The 17,101-nt window shown below is 39.3% G+C and overlaps 1 pseudogene; it reads right to left on the reverse strand.

Annotated features, from left to right (window-relative positions):
• Nucleotides 1–3,030: 3,030 nt before the first annotated feature.
• Nucleotides 3,031–17,101, reverse strand: part of LOC136790281 (uncharacterized) — a 33,189-nt pseudogene continuing 19,118 nt past the window's right edge.

Genomic DNA, 17,101 nt, shown 5'->3' on the forward strand with positions numbered 1-17,101 from the left:
TGGGCTTCCAGCAGTCAGAAGTTCTTGGCAAAGATCTGATGCAGAATGACATGCAGAGCTCAAAGTGATAATTCATTGAATGACACAAAACTGTAGAACTGCACCTCCCGAAACAAACAAACAAACAAACAAACAAACAAAAAGACTTGGGAATTAGGTAAAAGTAGTGTAATGGATAGTATCACTTTAAAGTAATGCATATCATAGATGTTGACAGGCATCAGAAAACTGCTTAAACAGAAGGTGATTCTTCACAAGGAAAGGCTGGTGTATCGTGTTCTACAAACTTATAGTTGAGACACTAGTTGAGAACTTACAGTTGAGACGTTATCACCTAAAAGTAACAACATATGTATTAATGGAAAATAGGAACAGGAGTGTAAACAAACTTGCTACCACTAGGTCTCACAAGACTTGGTGGTTTTGTGCTTTCAGTTCACCATTTCTAAAGAAAAGGATTATTGACATTTCCTGTTTTCCATAGGGTATGGGGGATGAAGAATGAAAAGCACAATCATAATTGGTCAACAAAATAACTTATTTATTATAAGTTATTATAAGCACCATCCAAAGCTTTTATGGTGGTGATGAGACTCTTGTGATAGTATTGTAATATTTGGTTTTGTACCAGGAGGAAAAAAAATACAGTATCGATGCTTTTTTTTTTTTTCATAGTTATATATCTAGTATTTCTCTAAGACAACTTTTTTACTCTTTTTTTTTTTTTTTTTCCAAAAGCGCTGCACATAAAGACTGGTACTTTAGCATCGGAATACTTATCCAGACATTTAGCAAAATCCTGACAGATTTGGCTGCCTATATTCCTTAATCTTGAAGGAGCAAAGGAAAGGAAGAACACAGTGCTCATATAACTTTTGTTCTCTCACTCACTCGAGACTGACTCTGATTTGTAGCTTACCATAAGGATGTCTTGATGACATAGAGCTAGTGCAGTCAGATTTATTCTCCCAGTTTGGGGAGACATTTGGAATTATTATAGGTTTGGAGTAGAAAAAGAACAAAGACTATTTGACAAAGAACTATTTGTAGAGTAGGCTTCAGTGGATTGCACTGAGAAACTGTTATTAAAAAAATAGAGATGTCCCATAGAGAAAGATTCTGGGCCCACAGTTTTTCAGTTTTGTATTTAGTGGTTAACTAACTCAACACTACAGGGAAAGCTCTGCCAACTGGCTGGAGGAGAGATCATGAGAAAAAGGGTAGTTGGACACCAAAATGGTGGCCAGCTCTTTCTGCTCAGTACAATCTAGTAGACCACCCTGAAAAACAGATCTTGTACACCTTGTGTGCCAATCCAACAGAAACATGATGAGAAATTACAGAAAAAAAAAAGAAAAAAAAAAAAGAAAAAAAAAGCCAAACTTTTGCAAATCAAGTACAGGAAAAAATGTCATTTATAATATTGAGAGAAAGGGAGAGAAAAAAAGACTATAAAATTGATGAGGAAATAGGTCCTGTAAATTAAAAGAAAATTCTTAACCATACCATCCTCAATTTTTTAGTAACCTTTCAAAGAGAGTAATGGGAGCAAGGACCTAAACTGTTTCAAGATGAAGCTTGATAAATGTTTACAAAGGATTGTATGATGTACTAGAGGTATGTTTCATATTCAAAATAAAAGATTGAAATGAGAAACTTTCTTATAGTGGAGTTGAAAGGAATGTAATCAACACTTTTTTAGTCATATATTTATATTGAATTAACTATATTCTAGAGGTCATATGCAAGCATTGAAGAAAATAGTTTTCCCTTTTCCTTGTAACTTGATTTCCTTTCCTCAGGTACAGTAGGGATTAACCACAAAACCAGTTGTTGTGTGAAGTGCTCTGAAACACCCTATAATACTGAAAAACTCACATTTAGCTGATGTGTCCTTCCAGTGCTTGGAGTTGAACTGATTGCCAGATGCTGGAAGAGGAAGCTATTTTCCCAAGGTCAGACTCTAAGCAACCTTTTTCTTTTTTTTTTTTTTTTTTTTTACTCAGGAGCGTGGGCTGTAATTTGTGTGTTCAAGCATATCTGCTGTTCTTCAGTAGCCTACTGGAGATTTTTTCACTTTTCTCCTTCAACACTTCAATACTCATAATAAGTTTGTAAGAATTGTGAGTGCTGTTTGCCTGCTGTGGCATGGGAGGGCAGAAAATAAAATTTCATACCTGTATTGTAAAAATCTGGACTACATGTTCCAGGTAGATTTTTTTTTGGTCCTATATTTTAGGGCACTTCTTGATCATTAGTGGGCAGCCATGAGATGAGGTGGCATTATTATCAAGGTGGGTGTGATTCATTCAGAAATTTAGAATTCTGTATTTTTAATCATGGGCAGTTTCCTGAACTACGTCTATCCCTCACCCTATTAAAAGCCTAAAAGACTTTTAGTAATACCCAAATATGCATATGAATAAATAAATAAATAAATAAATATTAATATTTTCATTTTCTGATATTTTCTGTGTTAAGGGTTAAAAATCATAGAGGTCAATCAAATAATTTCAGGTTCTCTCTGGAAATTATTTCTTTTCATTATTCCTGTGCAGTGTTCAATAACAATCTGGCATTTGCTTAACAAGACAACATCCTTTCTGTTCACAGGTCCTTTCTCTTTTTCAGAAATTAACAGTCTACAAAAGATAATGAGCTCAGTGAATCTTATTAACACAAGTTACAGCTGACTGACAAGTAAGTACATGGCTGTCATGTAATCTAATCATGGTATTATAATTCAATTAACTATTGATTTTAGTTACCGATACGATATTCTAACTGTTGCAGGAAAACATTCAGTATTTGTAAATTTTTTTTGTTGGTGGTGGTGGTGATGCTTTGCTTTTTTGTTTGTTTAATACAATTATACCAGTACCAGACATTAGTGAACTTAGACATTATGGAATTGTATGTATTTTATGTTTAACAAAAATACTGTTATTTTCATATTTTACTAGCTATGAGCTATTCTGAAGTTTCTTCAACTGATCAACCTAATTAGACTTGGAAATGAACAGGGGACTATTTGCTGTTTATTTAACACCTATATAGATCTGATGCTTTCACAGAATCACAGAATCGTCTAGGTTGGAAGAGACCTCCAAGATCATCTAGTCCAACCTCAGCCCTAACACTAACAAGTCCTACACTAAACCATATCACTAAGGGCTACATCTAAACGTCTTTTAAAGACCTCCAGGGATGGTGACTCAACCACCTCCCTGGGCAGTCCATTCCAATGCCTAACAACCCTTTCAGTAAAGAAGTTCTTCCTAACATCCAACCTAAACCTCCCCTGGCGCAACTTTAGCCCATTCCCCCTTGTCCTGTCACCAGGCACGTGGGAGAATAGACCAACCCCTACCTCTCTACAGCCTCCTTTAAGGTACCTATAGAGAGCGATGAGGTCTCCCCTGAGCCTCCTCTTCTCCAGGCTAAACAGCTCCAGCTCCCTCAGCCGCTCCTCATAAGACTTGTTCTCCAGACCCCTCACCAGCTTCGTTGCCCTTCTCTGGACTCTCGAGCACCTCCATGTCCTTCTTGTAGTGAGGCGCCCAAAACTGAACACAGTACTCAAGGTGCGGCCTCACCAGAGCCGAGTACAGGGGGACAATCACCTCCTTAGACCTGCTGGCCACACTGCTTCTTATGCAAGCCAGGATGCTGTTGGCCTTCTTGGCCACCTGAGCACACTGCTGGCTTATATTCAGCTGCCTATCAACCAGTACTCCCAGGTCCTTCTCTGCCAGGCAGCTTTCCAACCACTCTTCTCCCAGCCTGTAGCGCTGCTTGGGGTTGTTACGCCCCAGATGCAGGACCCAGCACTTGGCCTTGTTGAACTTCATACAGTTGACCTCAGCCCATCGCTCCAGCCTATCCAGATCCTCCTGCAGAGCCTTCCTGCCCTCGAGCAGGTCGACACATGCACCTAACTTGGTGTCATCTGCAAACTTACTGAGGGTGCACTCGATCCCCTCATCCAGGTCATCGATAAAGATGTTAAAGAGGACCGGCCCCAGCACTGAGCCCTGGGGGACTCCACTAGTAACCGGCCTCCAACTGGATTTGGCTCCATTCACCACTACTCTTTGGGCCCGGCCATCCAGCCAGTTTTTAACCCAGCAAAGCGTACGCCAGTCCAAGCCACAAGCAGCCAGTTTCTTGAGGAGTTTCTTTATCATTTGTTTCTTTATCATTTGGCATTTGTATAATCATTCATATCTATGGACAATGAATATAAAAGAGGCATGAAGCCTTTTTTTTTTTTCCAAACTGTTCTACCCATTTGGACTAGTGTATATGAACGCACATGGAGTCATAACGCATATGAATCAGGCACAGCATTGCTAGCTGGTCGAGGGAAGGGATTGTCCTGTTCTGCTCTGTCCTACTGTGGCCTCCCCTCAAGTACTGTGTGCAGTTTTGGGCAACACAGTATAAAAATGACATTAAATTACTAGATAGTGTCCAAAGGAGGTCTACAAAGATGGTAAAGGGTCTAGAGGGGACAAAGTATGAGGTCCTGTGGAGGTTAGTTGATTAGTTCAGCCCAGAGAAGAGGAGACTGCGGGGAGGCCTCATGGCGGCCTGCAACTTCCTCACGAGGGGAGCGGAGGGGCAGGCACTGAGCTCTGGTCTCTGGGGACAGCGACAGGACCTGACGGAATGGCATGGAGCTGGGACAGGGGAGGGTCAGGCTGGGTGTTAGGAAAAGGTTCTTCACCCAGAGACTGATCGGGCACTAGGACAGGCTTCCCAGGGCAGTGGTCACAGTATTGAGCATGTCGGAGTTCAAGAAGCACGTGCACAATGCTCTCAGACATAATGTCTGATTTTTGGGTGGTCCTGTGTGGAGCCAGGAGTTAGACTCCATGATCATTGTGCTTCCCTTCCAACTTGAAATATTCTATGATTCTATGAATTCCTCCTCTTTGGACATGGTCCATCATTTAACTCTGCACCAGTGAGTACAGTTCTTAGAGCTCTCTTATAGCAGTATTCCAGACTACTAGTGTTTAAATACTGTTAGAACCGTGCCAGAGACTGAAGGCTTTAGACACTTCCTTTCAAACTGCTGATGCCCGTCTTGAGTTGCTTGGATTTCAGCTTGTGCTGTGTAAAAATTAAAAGTGTACATATTTTGCTTTAGTGTGTATTTTTCTAGCAGTATGAATATCCGTCAGACACTGTTCCCTGAATCTGGTTACACCAGAAGCTTCAAAATCGCAGGGTCTTTTACCTGACAGATATATCAGTCAACGAAAATGACCCAAGCTTGCCAGCTTGCCTGTATACCAGTTATATTAACACTCTGAAAGGACCAGCAAATAATGCAGGTAATTCAAAACAAGAGTCTTTTATGCCTATCACGCATAATTTACATGTATGGAATAGTGTATTAGAATGACTTAGTAAAAAGAAATGCTATTGCAGAGCATTACTTTTTAATGTCATTGTTTACCTCATTTCTTGTTCCAATATGGCCCAAGCCCAGGCAGTTTGTTTTGTCACTGGCATTGCCAGAAGACAGACGGCAAGTTAAATTTAATAAGCAATCTGCCTACTTTCAGGAAAGTAATGCATTATCTCACTCTCACAAATGGGTACCTATCACCAGCTTCTGTGTATAACCATTTGAATGTGAGTGGCATCCTGGCTGAAGAACGCTTCTTCTGTGTAGTCTTAACAGATAAGCAGTATGACTTCAGTATGACTGTTTTGTTTTGTTCTGAATTCCTTTCTAAGGAATATATTCCTTTCTATGGGGACATATCCCCATAACAAGTGAAAGCGGTACAGCTAGGGAAGCCTCCAGCCTCAGTGTCGCTAGCCTGACTGACAGTGAAGAATTGGTGCCAGGGGAGTCTGTTTTGCCCTGTGTAAGCACTCATGGGATGCCTGCTAGCTATGTTCTCAGATAGCTAGCCCACGCAGTCATGTTACAGCAAATTTCTTCCCTAAAATAACTATATAAAAGCAGCTGGGATATGTCTGTAGTTTTTATAGTTTCAGTGCAAGTTGCTGTGTAGAGTTTTTAATTGATATTGTCTAGGATGGGCTGTGATTCTTCAATGGAGAAAGAGTGAGTAAGAGAGGGGACAGACTTTCCCATTCATAAGCCGACTTATTTTCTTTATGTAAGTATACTCAGATTTTGTAGTAATGGTGGAATATAAATATATTCTTTAAGACTTATTATTCACTTTATTTGATGTATGCCTCCAACCAGAACATGTTATGTAAAATAACAGGGCAGTGTGAAAATAAATATAAAAGGTACCTTTCAGCATAGTGGAGTGCAGAAGCATCCCTCCACCTAACGAGATGGCCCTGCAATATTGTCAGCTTGCAGTCACAGCACTCAGTCAAAACCAACACTGCATAGGCAGTCAAACCTTGTTGAAAGCAATCGCTATTTAAGGATTTAACAGCAACACAGAATCATTTTAATTATGCCATAAGAACAAACCCCGATTAAATAGGGCTCTATAATTCTTAATACACTTTACTTTTTTTGTATACCTGAGTTAATTAATAAATTAAAAATCACACTGCAGGACACTGAGAACTGCAGCCTCACAGACAGCTAGATCACCATCTCCTAATCACCCTGTTGTCCACTGCTTCAGTTAAGTGCCAGGCTCCTAGTGCAACCTGTGTGCTTCTGAAGGGTAACAGTGGATGGACACTCAGTCTGCAGATTTTCTTTAGGGGAACAGTCAGAGACAGGAATGCATGGTCCAGCATGTAACACTCTTTGGTACACAGATAGAGCATAGGTCCCTGGAGCAGGACTGTGGGAGACACCTGAAACATTCTTGCTCTCTTGTGTGGATTCATTTAAATCTTATCAGGCTGGTGTCTAAAGATGTTAACCAAGAATACAGAATGGAGGCACCATAAGTACCACATTTCAGTGGTAATCCCCAGTGGGGAGCACACTTTTTATATGACGGCCTTTCAGAACTTGTCCTTCAACAACATGGAGCAGTGACAGATGCTTGCAAAGTATATGGTCACACATAAGGATGCCAGTTGGTGAGGATGGAGTCCCTGAAAGGGACTTTTGCTGCCAGGGGATGTTGCGATACCCAGCATCTCTCACTCTGGGCAATTGTCCACCTGTCCAAAAATGATTTGGCTGCAAACATTCATAGCTTCTTCTAATGACAAACACAGTGAAATTACCACAGCGTCTTGTCAGTTTTCAGGTTCTGCAACCTGGGAAAGAAAGAGGCCAAAAACTGAGTGCTGATATAAAAATTAGTTGAGCTAACCAACTTATTTTTTGAATATGCAATATTCTGGGCATACTGTTCCGATGTGCCTAAAGAAAGCAAGAGAGCAGCACCAGGCAATACTGCAAGGGGCACACGTGTTTTTGTACAGATTCAAAAAACAAAGCTGACAAGCAGACTTGCCTAAATTGGGTGGGTTGGTGTTCGCCCAGAGCTGTCACTAATTCAATGCAGATCGTCTGTGTAATACGAGTGCTTATTTTCAAAAGAAACAGGGTGGAAAAAGTGTGTGCAATTCTCATGAGAGTCTGATTGCAAAAGGCATGGTTGGAGCTGATTAGCCTGTTTACCCTGCCAGTTTTCACACACAGACAGATAGGCAGTCTCATGCATTTCCCCAAGCAGATTCTGGAAAAGGCTGATGAAGAAAATGAAATCCGGTTTAATTTCCATTTTTTACTCAGCCCGTTGTTGCACAGAGGGATAGTGCTTCAGCTGGAGATCTCTTGTCATAAGTGGAAAAAAAGGACTAATTCTGATACAATCTTTGTGACATATCAGTAGTTCCTGAACTTACTCCCTCATTTTGCCTGCCAGGGCTGAGATTTTTGATCAATTGGTCACCGTGCAAAATCAATTTGCTTTTTCCTTCTGCTTTTTACTGTTGCTTTGCAAGTGGACTTGTTTTTTTTTTCCCATTGCATTTTAAGTTACTTACAACTTTAATGTTACCTACAGAATCTTTTTAATCTTTGGGTACTTGCAGAATATTTAATTTAATGTCAGGAATAGAAGTTTTCCTTTCTAAATTGTTTCCATTGCTCTGGTGGCTCTAAGTCACATCCTGCCTTCTCCCCTGGACAATCTATGGTCTCTTTTCAAGCCTCAGATTTTTCCATATTTTTACTTGTGTTGTTGCTTTTCTTTAACTGAAACAGCTGTTTTCTTTTCCTAATTTTAAATTGCTATTCACTTTTCTGTTATAACTTGAGGTTTGAATTTGGTTTCAGAGTTCAGCATGTCAGGCTGCCCAGGGATTCAAAGGTAGCACAGGGAGAAATGCATCAGCTCTGGGGGATTCCCTGCTGTTTGGACTGATTTTCCTGAGACTACTTACAACATTTTTAGGACTACAATATTTAGTATCCCTGGGATAGGTGAAAATTTATGTTTGTTTTCATTGTTTTTTAATTGCTAAAGAGTTGTAAAGAAGTGTCATGAGTGGGATACATCTTACCAAATATCTGCCATCCAAATTTAGGTATCTAATCTAAGCTAGTTTAATTTTCTGCTCTAAATTAGAAAGAGAGACAAGTACCTCCAGACAGCAATATACCCCATTTTCATTCTCTCTCTGCATCTTATTGGGTCTTGGGAAGGTCAATGTAAACTAAACATAGTTGAGGAATTTGTAACTGTAGGAGAAATCATCAACAGGAAAATATATAGCACCAAGGAATCAGGCCTGCCAGCTAGGACATCATCAGGCATTTCAAAAAAAGCAAAAAAAAAAAAAAGAATTGCATGGTAGAGCAAGCAAAAAAACAGTAGGCAAAAAGTACACCTGATTCTGATTATACTGGAGTGTTCTGGCACAGTAAAAAAACTTCATAGAGGGTGTAAATATAGTTTACTCCCACAGGAAGGCTCTTTTACCCCTGTTTGCTTCAGATGTCATCTAACTTGAGTGAAGATGCCGTAAAATTGAAAACTGAGGAATGTCTTTTTAAAAGCAGATTATTTTATGTGTTTACTGCATATTAAACAAAATACATATAAAAAAAAATACTCCAAGGCAATTTCAGCATCTACAATTGATATCTTAGGACAAATTGGCAGCTACAAATTGCTCGTTGCCTGTCTAGTGCATAAGCACATTCTTAGAATGGTATTTACTTAGGCATGAAAAGTATCCTTCCTAGAAATAACACGATTATGCAAATAGTGTCTTGACAACTTTTCACTCTAAAACAGACATGCAATTAATGTTTCTGAGCTATTATCTCCATGACAATATTTGGGAAATACCTAATTTATAACCAAAGAGGTTTAGGACAAGGTCTGTAGTGCAGGGACACCCCTGTAGCAAGGAGGCACCCTGGACATATCCCAGAACTTTAATTTGTAGACTGCTGTGTGCACCAGAACCTGTTTTAGTTGTCTTGGCTCCTACAGATTGGATTATGGAATTATTTATGCTCCTCCAAAAGTGATATAAAGGACTGTTCTAAGTAGGGAGATGCCTAGTGTTAATATAGTCAACATGCAGCTGATTGCAGCTAGAAAGTAGGAAAAACTATAGCTACCAGAGGATCCTCATCTCCCTGTAGTGTCTTGGCACCTCATTCAGGGAAGATTTCTTTTTGTTCTGAGTCCTTTTCCTGATTTTTACAATTATAATAGGTGAAAGTAGGGTGGGTGTCAGATGCAAGCCCTCCCATAACAGGCATTTCCATCTTCTGGTGATGGGAAACCACTTCCTCTGTTGCACCAGATGAAGGACCATCTGACAATATTAACCTGGAATGAAGCAACTTGCAGAGAGAAGTTTCAAAAAGCCGTTTTACAGGCCATTTGCTGGCAGTAGGGGTGAAATGTATCACTCTTAATGCTCACTTTGCAGCTATTAAACCACAGAAGAAAAAAGGAGCAAACAAAGAAATCTAGACAGGAATGCATGTATGCATGCTGAGATGTTGTAACTGCAATTACAGTTTACCGAGCTGAGATAGGCTTGAGAGAAGTGTGTTTTCTGATTTCTGATCCTAGAGTTATTTTGGACTTTAATATTAAGCAATATATATATATATGTATATATATACAATTCATAAATATTTATATACTTCTAGAAGTGTGAGGTCTGGATTTCATGACTATCTATTTCCAAGTTCCCTGTTCCCTAACTGCTTAGCTGATACATTAGGCTTTCAGAAGGATTTTTTTTTCCCTATGTGAGCACCTCCAAGGACCTAGGGGGAGGAATATGTAGTTTCTGGTTCCTACCTAGCCTAAGGAAGTGTTAAATGCCTTCTGATCAACCCTTCCAGAACAAAGCAAATTCTGAATATCTGTCTACAAATGTGTACTTCTAGGTATGCAGGGAAACTCAGAGTTAAAGACAAAAGTGGAATCTTTTTCAGAGTTCAGACATGTCAATGTTTGAACTGAATGATCTGTTTTGAAATGAATGGCTGTACCTGAGTTCATGATTTTCATACATGTCCATTCTGTTTTAGATACTAAAGTTTTCTTGGGTGTTAATCTTTGATACTTTCGTCCCCGCTACACTCCAATATCTTTGCTGAAGATCTGAGACACTGCAACCAAATTATTTTAAGAAGTTATATAACTGTATTGCACAGCTAACTGTACTAAGCAGTTTTGCTAAATAACATGTGAAGCTTGCTGTGAGTCAGATTCAGATGCCCTCTCTCATGTGGAATATTTCCGTGCTGCACATCTAATTAGAAATGCCCAGACTAGCAGTTTGTTCAGTTTTGTTCAGTATCCTTATTTTGAATAGGTACAGAAGGTGCTGATACATGATGTTCAAATACTTTCCCATAGGCAAAGGATGGCAGTCATCTCAGTATCCACGGTGTAACATGCATTTACAATTCCCTTGTATCAGCCCTCCTAAGGGCTGACAGGTAATGAGGCTCTTTGCATATGATCTTGTGCATTTCATTATTGTCACTAGATTCTAATAATATTCAAATGTGGGATAACAGGTACAAGGAATTTTTAGCCACATTGCAAAACATTCAGAAAATATTTTGGTCAGGAACCTCAGTCTGCCACTGCAGCTGCCTTTAGTTTTTCTGATTACCTGGAGTTTCAGACATGAGTGCAGCTGACACTTTCTCAGTTAGGAATAGAAATGCTAACCAGTCTTGTGATTTTATTTTTATTCCTTCATTACATTTTTTTCAGCACCCCTTTCTCTTCACTATCCTATTGAAACAGTTAAGAACCATGATGTGTATCTTTCAGAGGCATTTAACATTAGGAAAGCAACCATAGCAGGCCCAGTAAATGCAAAAGAGGGGCAGGACTTCACTTTGCACTCATATATGCAATCACAAAAAATATGGGACGAGAGTAAATGCAGTCTGAACCATCCATGTTACTGGTTCTCTTTGGTTAAAGGCCATTTTGGTCTTTAACTATCTGGTTCTGACAGTTTTGCTGGGACTTCTGAGGCCATGCCCAATTCAGCCAGTCTTCTGGAACAGCTGAAAGTATAACTATACACAGTTTAACTACAAATGGATGAGATAAAAAGGTGAGAAAATTAGAGCTGGTCTTTCCAGCCCAAGAAGTCAGGCATTTGTTCATATTCTTCTCAAGGCAGGTGCAGGAGAATTGCAAAGGCAATGTCAAGGTTTCATTTAACCTGAACGATGCCTAAATACCATCAAATGTAGCTGCTGGTCCCAACGTCAAAGCACTCACCCAGCAAGACATGGCTGATGAGCAGGGCTATGCTGCATGCTCCTGCAGGAATCTCTTGGGCTGGGCCACCCCTGCACTGTACTGTGGAGAAAGTGAGACTGATGCTTTCACTAAATTCCTTTTTATATTATCAACATAGTCCTTTCCTAATGAAATGTTAGTGTGGGTGATCTGTTTTGTTTGTTGTTGTTGTTGTTGTTGTTTAAGAGAAACAAACAATGAAAGAAAAAAAATAAAACAAAACATTCTTGTATTATGTTTCTACCACATACTCTTCCACTTCAAGCACTGAATACAGTTGTCTTTGAAGGGACATGCAATACATAATCTAATGAAGGTTTTGGTAGGAGAGCTACAGAATTGTTGTCTCACATCTGCAGATACAGCCGGTGTAATAAAATGTGGTATGCATCTATGCTTTCTATTTATGAGATGCTACAATGTTATCAGCTCCATTTCAGAAGGCTTGTTGGGGTCTGAAACAAGTATAGCTAACCAGCAGGCAAGTGTCTGCAGCTGTCTAGAAGAGTAAGTTTCAGTACTAGCAATCCTGTTTCCTGAAAGCTTCTCTTTTATGAGGAATAAAAACGTATATTATTATCCTAGAAAGCAAGAGAAAGTAAACGCAAACATATTATTTTCCATGAGCAGTGTAAATATTACTGTGCTCCTGTACACAACTGTCCAAATGCTTACTGAATTCTATCACTGAAAAGATCTTCTAAGTGCCTAAAGAAGTTTATGTGCAATTTAATAGGATCAGTATTAGCAGCATTAGCACTGATACTTAAATGGGAGCTCTGATACAACCTTAAGCTCTGTGAGTCCTGAAGATAATACTTATTACAACAATATGAGTATCATCTTCAATGCCATTAAAATAAAATATGAATACACATCAATTTCAGTGTCAGGAGACATACTGTAAAGATCAACAATAATTCAACTGAAGATCTCTTTGGAAGCCTATAAAGCCTGAATACTGCAGCACGAGCTATACAGAAATTAGAACTCTTTGAGTAGTACTTATGCATATAGAATGTTGTTATTTTTTGTCTTTCATTTTTTCTAGAGCATTCACAAGGCAATTCTGCGATTTAAAAATTCATTAAAGTGAAGTGCATCTCAACACTGTACGAGCATAAGGATATTTGAAAAGTCTTTAACACTGTTATTTGTGATATGAATTTCAAACCTGCCTACCTCAGTTCTTTGAATACTGCTCAGACATGGTATAGCTGAACCAAAGTGCTCAAAGGACAAAAGAGTGATACTTATTGGCAGATTCTGTCTGGTTTGTGCCACTCCAGTAATGCAAGGAAATAGCAAATCTGTTGTCTGTTGTGCTGTAGCTGTCAATAATTGCTTTATGGCTTCAGAATAGCACAAGGTAGATTAAGAGTTGTTGAATATGGCTCACATATTCACAATTATTCTTCATTACCCTCATTCAGCTTTAAAGAAAATATACTAACTGTAGCCAGGCTATAATAAAACTACCAGAGTTATCCAGTGCTGAAGCAATCATTCTTTTTAATAAAAGGTCTGGCAATAGTTCTTACCAATAGTTCTTACCACTGGTACCCAAAGTAAGTGCTTAGGCTCATTAAGGGTCTAATTGTATCTCTGGGAGAATGAGCTGCTTTCTACATGTCAGCTGATCAACAGGAACTGCGTCTGCATTCACATTTACTGTAAACACTTCTGCAAAGCTGAACCTTGGAGTGTTTAATATATCTTACCATGGCCATGAGTTATGCACCTCCCGGACCTGGCTCCCACAAGCCTTCCAACACGTCCTCCAGCACCTGTCCAGCCTCAGCAGAGGCACTCCATTGAGCAGTAGGGGCTGTGGATGACTCTGCCATCCTGCCCCCCTGCCTTCCTCATACACATGTTCACATGATGGGGCGTGCAGTGTTACCCATGCCACCACAACCAATCATTTTGTGTTCTTTTACATCCTAACTCTTCAACTATTTGTCAATACTGGGATATAAGGTTATTTCCTAGAAGAGTCATGTTTTCTAAAGATCATCAGTTCTGCCAGACCTTAGCTTTTGAAGGTGGAGCTCCTGAGAAAACAATGTCCTGGCTGAGTGAAATGGGCTTGGTCATGTGCGTCCCTTAAGACTATCTGGTAACAGGTCTCATTAGGCTATGGAAATATAGGAGGATTAATGTTATTGGCTAAGAAAGGGTCTGAAAGATCTGTAGGGCACTACTGGTTATCTTGGTGTGACTCAGGGATGATGCTACCAGAGCAGAAATGTGGGAGACAAGGGATTTGAAGCAAGGAAGCATTGCATTTGGCAAAGGTATAAATCTCTGTAGTAGGAGTTGTTTTAGAGTGAACCAATGAAGTGGAACATTCCCTGGCGTGGGAAAGGTTTTGGAAGAGAAGGCAATGGTTAAGGAGATCTTTGAAAGAAAGGTAAAGTTTGGAGGAGAGACTTCATAGAAAAAAAGAGACAGAGCACACTAGGGGAGAGAGATCACAGCTCTAAGGGACTCGATTTTTTGGACAGCCTACTGCCAGAAAGGTCAGAAAACAGCAGAAGGTCCTGGACTACAAGAAGCTCACTGTCATCATTTAGTGAGCAACCCATTGGTTTAAAGGTGGGGACAATCTCATTGAACAGTATAGCTCTCTCCTCTCTTTCCATTTAAGTTACTTAATACACTCCTGCCACATCTTTACTTTGTATTCAAATATAATAGTTCTGCTCAAAAACAAACAAACAAACAAACAAACAAAACACAATACAAATGGGTTTGATAGCAGTTGCAATGCAGTGTTTAGATGAGGAAAGACCCCAATGTGGTTCAGAATTAAACCTGAATGGCAGATTTGTCACCAACCAGTGAGTTTGTGACAAATTCAATATTGAAGAACTCATGAAATATTGAAGTATATGAAGAAGAATTCATGAGTATTTCTTTATAACAGTTACACGTTTGTTCTATCACAGATGTTTTGTTATGTATCTTCCATTTTCTAGTGAAATATTTCCAAGTTCTAGATTGAAAGGACTTCGTTCATATGTCTTATTCATTTCTCTGGACTGTAATAGCATTTGCTTCGCATTTTAGCATGATTAGAACACACCAGCATGAACGCAGTGTCAAGAGGTCTCTACAGGTGATTTCTGCAGAAAACCAAACCACCTCTACTACCACCCCAGACTCTGAGGGGATTTCAGAGTACAGGATAAATTAACCTGTCTTATTCTGCATGCTTTGGGAACATAAATTTTGACTACAGAGAAGGGTTTGGCAAAGCCCCTCTTAAGGTAGCCCATTCGGTTGTCAATTTTCCTGAGTAGGCAAGCTCTTTTCATGGGTAACTTTCTGCTGTATTAGATGCCGTGACTAGGGAATTAATTTTTACACATGCAGAGATCAAAAGTGTCTGCAAGGTCAGAATGTAAATAAACAGAATTTATTTATCTCTTTTCCATCATCCCATTCATTCACCCTTCTTATGGATTAATGAAGTATCAATGGAAGGATTAACAAAGAGGCAAACCACACTATGGCAGTGGCATTCTTGCAGTAAGGAACACTGAAAATTTCATGAGCAACAGCTTCCATACTACCCTGAAAAGCTACATCCTTCTGGAATTCCAATGAGTCAATGCTTATTCATCCCTTTCTAATGGTACACACACTGTAACTCCAGTTACTACAAATTCATATCATGGGAAAAGACAAAAGCTGTTTCTAAAGACCAGGAAGCAATTTTCCCTGCACGTGTCTCACGGCAGCTATGCAAATTAGGATTATATTGCTTGTGTTAATATGAGGTGATACGAAATATATTTGGGGCTCTTTCAGAGATCCCGTAGTACATCCCTCAGTCTAGAGGCAGAAATTTAACTTTTGCTGCAATCATTATTTTATTATTAAAAGTGTATGTGTCACTGATAAGAGGTTAAACAAGGCTAGTAAATGAGAATCTCAAGTTGTATTCTGTACTGAGTTTTGCTCAGCAGAGAGGTTTGACATTTCTGCTGATGTCAGCTGCCATGGTAGACCCTTGTCATTTGTACAGAAAAACAACACCTCATTACAAAGGGTATAATTTTTTTCCATTCTCTTTTAATCTCACCAATTATAACCCACATTTACAGTCTAACTGAATGACACTTTGTTCAAAACATGCCAAATTGTGCTGGCTTGGGATCATATGTCAATGCAACTAGAACAAGGTTGAAACTAACAGATAAAATATTTTGATATATAATCTGGAAAAAAATCATGAAACCTGTGAGACGACCTTTTGAATAGTGTTGTAATGCTGGTTTCTTATACAGTGAGTGAAAAGACTGATATAATATCATATATATGTCAAATATATCCATTTTTCAATCCTGGGAATATAGATCTTGGCAGAACAGTGGCTTTTATTATACTACTTGGTACAAACAGTACTTAATTGTCTCGAAATGTACATTGAGAACATTTTCTCTGAAGCTGTTCAGGGAAGACAGAAGTCAAGACTAACAAAGGTTATTGCAATTCCTAAGTCCTGCAAAAGGACAATAGCAAACCACCTCTAATAATCTTCCTTGATGTCCTGTCAGTTTCAAGAGGTTTCAGGGCAAGGTCCGCTCTTTCAAGACTGGTTTCCTTAGCAGAAGTTCTGTGACCATATGTCCTGCATGAAGATACCCAATACCAGTATTAGTCATATTGTGAAACTAGTCACTCTGGAAAGTGACTCTGATTATTAACACTACACTAGAGGTTTGGAATAGGTATTTTTCCAGTTTGAGGGAAGTTCATCCTGTACAAAAGGACACTAGATGTATGATCAAGCTACTAGAGCCCCTCAAGCAAGTTCACTTTAGTTTTTAGGAAAACTGTTAACATCATTTTAACTGCTGCTGATTCAACCATGAAGAGGTAGTGCAATCCTTAAATCATAAACTGCAGAGATATGGTCACTATAATTTTGGAGCAGCAGCGTTTGTGCTTTTGCACGTTGTTGAGTTAACAGGGCTGTTGAGGGAAGCTTAGAGCAAAGGGGACAGGATAGGGTACAAGATAAGTGCAGTCTGATTGATGGTAACTAAATGAAAAGACAAGTTATACTTCCCAAACTGTGTATGAAGAAAGTAAAAAAAGGGAGTTATCTTTTCCTTCCTGATGAATGGTAGGTTTTACTTGCTTCATTTGCAGCCTTAAACAAAGGAAACAGCTGGACTTTGAGCTGAAATTCTCCTCAGTATCACTTTATCCTGTCTGAGTATTCCCCCACATGCATGTTCTCTTGGATTGATCACATTTCTCCTTCTCCTTCTCCTTAAACAGTACTGGGATAGCTAAGGCAATTTCACAAGCAGAATGATTTATATTGTGTCCCAAACCAAGAGTATTCACAACGTACAAGTTCTGGA

The sequence above is a fragment of the Anser cygnoides genome, chromosome 3 (genome assembly GCF_040182565.1).
Source record: "Anser cygnoides isolate HZ-2024a breed goose chromosome 3, Taihu_goose_T2T_genome, whole genome shotgun sequence".
NCBI lineage: Eukaryota > Metazoa > Chordata > Aves > Anseriformes > Anatidae > Anser > Anser cygnoides.